Source organism: Canis lupus, chromosome 14 (assembly GCF_003254725.2).
Source record: "Canis lupus dingo isolate Sandy chromosome 14, ASM325472v2, whole genome shotgun sequence".
In the NCBI taxonomy this organism is placed as follows: Eukaryota; Metazoa; Chordata; class Mammalia; order Carnivora; family Canidae; genus Canis; species Canis lupus.
In genome coordinates, this window is record NC_064256.1 from 17824039 (window position 1) to 17828459 (window position 4421).

The window sequence follows — 4421 nt, forward strand, 5'->3', positions numbered from 1 at the left end:
TTCTATAGCTGCCAGGTTTACTTTTTTTTTTTTTTTTTTAAGGAAACTGTAAGTTACACTGTGGTTAAGACTTGTATCTTCACCCTTGAAAAAGCCCACATTCTATCACAGTGATGTATGGTCAGACTTAACAGCCCCAATTGTTAAACACTTGGATCAAGTCATAACCAGTTTTTTTTTTTTCATAACCAGTTTTATTGCAAAAGGACCCTGTACACATTTATCAATTCTAGTACCTTAATAGCTACCCAACAAGTCATTAACATACAGAAACATGCATCATGAGAAGCAAGAAATATCACCCATCCCTTCTGCATATTAGCAACTTGTCACTCCTGAGCAACAGCGCTCACATCACTGAGGTCTGTGAACAGTCACTTTTCGCATTCATCCTGAGTGAAAGATGGAATGACTTAAGTACAAATGCAACATATCATAAACAATTTCTTACAAAAAGAGTCACAAATCAAACCAAAGTATTTTACAGAATTTACTACAAAACACCATAAAAACTGCCTTCACTTAAGCTCTCTCTCCCCGTATCCGGCGAGCCAACTGGATGTCTTTGGGCATGATGGTGACTCTCTTAGCGTGGATGCACACGGATGAGTATCTTCAAATAAACCCACCAGGCACGCTTCACTGGCCTCCTGAAGCGCGCCCGTGGCGGCGCTCTGAACCCTCAGATCGGTCTCGAAATCCTGGGCGATGTCCCTCACCAACCTCTGGAAAGGAGCTTCCGGATCAGAAGCTCGGCGGACCTCTGGTCACGGCGGGTCTCCCGAAGGGCTACGGTCCCAGGCCTGCAGCGATGAGGTGTCTTCACCCGCCGGTGGAAGGGGCGCTTTTCCGGGCGGCCTTAGTGGCCAGCTGTGTGCGGGGCGCTTTCCCACCCGTGGATTTACGGACAGTCTGCTTGGTTCGGGCCATTTTCTTTTACCCAACGCTGAAGCTTTAGAGGCTCCTCCGACTGCTGCGCCGCCGCTGCCCAATGGAGAGCCGCAGGCGCCGAGCAAAGAAAGAAGACCCGCCAACGAACGACCAAACCGCTCTATCCGCTTTTATGATATTGAGGTACATTCCCTCCATCCCTACACTGCAGAGAGATTTCATCAAGAAAGGATGTTGTATTTTATCACATGCATTTTTCTTCATCTATTGAGAGGATCGTGTGGGTCTTGTCCTTTCTTTTAATAATGTGGTGTATCACATTTTTTTTGCAAATGTTGAACCACCCTTGCAGCCCAGAAATATATCCCACTTGGTCATGGTCAATAATCTTTTTAACGTCCTGTGGGTCCTATTAGCTAGTATCTTGGTGGGAATTTTTGCATCCATGTTCATCAGTGATATTGATCTGTAATTCTCTCTTTTGGGTGTCTTTGTCTGATTTTGGGATCAAGGTAATGTTGGCATCATAGAATGAGTTTGGAAGTAATCCATTTCTATTTTTTGAAAGAGCTTCAAAGGCATTAGTTTCTTTAAATGTTTGGTAGAGGGATGCCTGGTGGCTCAATGGTTGAGGGTCTGCCTTCAGCTCAGGGCATGATCCCAGGGTGCAGGATCGAGTGCTATATTGAGCTGCTTATGGGGAGCCTGCTTCTCCCTCTGCCTATGTCTTTGCCTCTCTCTCTCTCTCTCTGTGTCTCTCATGAATAAATCAATAAAATATTTCTTAAACATTTCTGGTGTTTATGGGTCTGTTCAGGTTTTCTATTTCTTTCTGTTTCAGTTGCGGTAGTTTGTATGTTTCTAGGAATGCATCCATTTCTTCCAGATTACCTAATTTGTTGGCATATAATTGCTCATAATATTCTCTTATAATTATTGGCATTTCTTCAGTGTTGGTTATGATCTCTCCTCTTTCATGATTTTACTTACTTTGGTCCTTTCTCTTTTCTCTTTGATAAATCTGGCTAGGGGTTTATCTATCTTCATTCTTTTAAAGAACAAGCTCCTAGTTTCATTGACCTGTTCAATTATTCTTTTGGTTTCTTCCCCATTGATTTCTGTTCTAATCTTTATTATTTCTCTCCTGCTGCTGGGTTTAGTCTTTATTTGCTGTTCTTTTTCCAGCTCCTTTAGGTGTAAGGTTAGGTTGTGTATTTGAGTATCTTCTTGCTTTTTGAGAAAGGCTTATATTGCTATATGTTTCCCTCTTAAGACTGAGTTTCCTGCATCCCAAAGGTTCTGAACTGTCAAATTTTCATTTTCATTTGCTTCCATGTATTTTTAAATTTCCTAGTTGACCCATTCATTCTTCAGCAGGATACTTTTAAACCTCCATGTATTTGTGTTCCTTCCAAATTTTCTCTTGTGATTAAGTTTGTTTTAAAGCATTCTAGTCTGAAAATATGCAGGGAATAATCTCAATCTTTTGGTACTGTTTGAGACCTGATTTGTGACCCAGTATGTGATCTATTCTAGAGAATGTTCCATGTGCACGCAAGAAGATAGTGTATTCTGTTACTTTAGGATGGAATGCTCTGAATAGATCTGTGAATTCCATCTGGTTCAGTGTGTCAGTCAAAGCCCTGTTTTCTTTTGATCTGCTCAGATGATCTGTCCGTTGCTGTGGGTGGGTGTTAAAATCCTACTATTATTGTATTATTAGTGTGTTTCTTTAATTTTGTTATTATTTGGTTTATATAATTGGCTGCTCCCAAGTTAGGGGCATAAATATTTACAATTATTAGATCTTGTTGGATGGACCCTTTTATTATGATATAGTGTCTTTTTTCATCTCTTATTATAGTCCTTGATTTAAAATCTAGTTTGGGGATCCCTGGGTGGCGCAGTGGTTTAGCGCCTGCCTTTGGCCTAGGGCACGATCCTGGAGACCCAGGATCGAATCCCACGTCGGGCTCCCGGTGCATGGAGCCTGCTTCTCCCTCTGCCTGTGTCTCTGCCTCTCTCTCTCACTGTGTGCCTATCATAAATAAATAATAAAAAAAAAAAATTTAAAAATAAAATAAAATAAAATAATTAAAAAAAAAAAATAAAAAAAAAAATAAAATAAAATCTAGTTTGTCTGATATAAGGATTACTACCCCAGCTTTCTTTTGGTGTCCATTAGCATAATAAATGGTTCTCTACCCCCTCACCTTCAATCTGGGGGTGTCTTTGGGTCTAAATGAGTCTCTTATAGACAGCATATCCATGGGTCTTTTTAAAAATCCAATCTGATACCCTGTGTCTTTTGATTGGAGCATTTAGTCCATTTATATTCAGAGTAATTATTGAATGATATGAACTTAGTGCCATTGTACCACCTGTAAAGTTGCTGTTTCTGTAGACTGTCTCTGTTCCTTTCTGGTCTTTCTTTTGGGCTCTCTCTCCACTCAAAGGATCCTCTTTAATATTTCTTCCAGGGCCATGGAAGAAATATTGGTCATGAATTCCTTAGTTTTTGTTTATCCTGCAAACTCTTTCTCTCTCCTTTTATTTTGAATGACAGCCTTGCTGGATAAACTATTCTTGGCTGTATATTTTTCCCACTTTGCATGTTGAATATATCATGCCAGTCCTTTCTGGCCTGCCAGGTGTCTGTGGACAGGTCTGCTACCAGCCTTATATTTCTACCCTTGTAGGTTGAGGACTCTTGTCCTGAGCTGCTTTCAGGATTTTCTCTTTATTTCTGAAATTTGCAAGCTTCTCTATTATAGGTCAAGGTGTTGACCTATTTTTATTGATTTTTGAGGGGGGGTTCTTTGTGCCTCCTGGACTTGAACGCCTGCTTCCTTTCCCAGATTAGGGAAGTTCTCAGATATAATTTGTGAAAATAAACCCTCTCCACCCACATGTCCATCTCATCTTCTAGAACCCCTATATTTGAATATTATTTAACTTTATGATATCACTGATTTCTCAAGATCTCTCTTCCTGATCCAGGAGATGTTTTCCTTTTTCTCAGCTTTCTTGCATTGTATCATTTTGTCTTCTATATCATTGACTCTTTCTTCTGCCTCGTTTATCCTGTTAGAGCTTCGATCTTTTAACTGCATCTCAGCAATAGCATTTTTAATTTTGACCCAATTAGAATTTAGTTCTTGTATTTCTACAGTAATGGATTCTCTAGTGTCTTCTATGCTTTTTTCAAGCCCTGCTAGTATCTTTATAATCATTATTTTGAATTCTAGTTCTGACATCTTACTTAAGTCTATATTGATTTAAATCCATGGCAGAGAGTACTACCTCCTGTTCTTTCTTTTGCAGTGAATTTCTCCTTCTAGTCATTGTGTCCAGAAAAGAAAAGAGGAAAGGAAAAAATCCAGCAATAATAGCAACAACAATGAAGACTTCAGGAAGTGTTTCTGGAGTATGCTGTGTACACTCTGCTGTTGTGTTTTGGCTGCTCTTTCCCACTGGTCCTTCCTCTTCAGAGTTCCTCCTTGCTCATAGTGGGGAGTGTTGGCACCTTT

The 4421-nt window shown here is 40.0% G+C and overlaps 1 pseudogene; it reads right to left on the bottom strand.

The window, feature by feature from the left end:
• Window positions 1-1035, bottom strand: LOC112674938 (histone H3.3A-like; annotated as a pseudogene).
• Between the last annotated feature and the right edge of the window lie 3386 nt (window positions 1036-4421).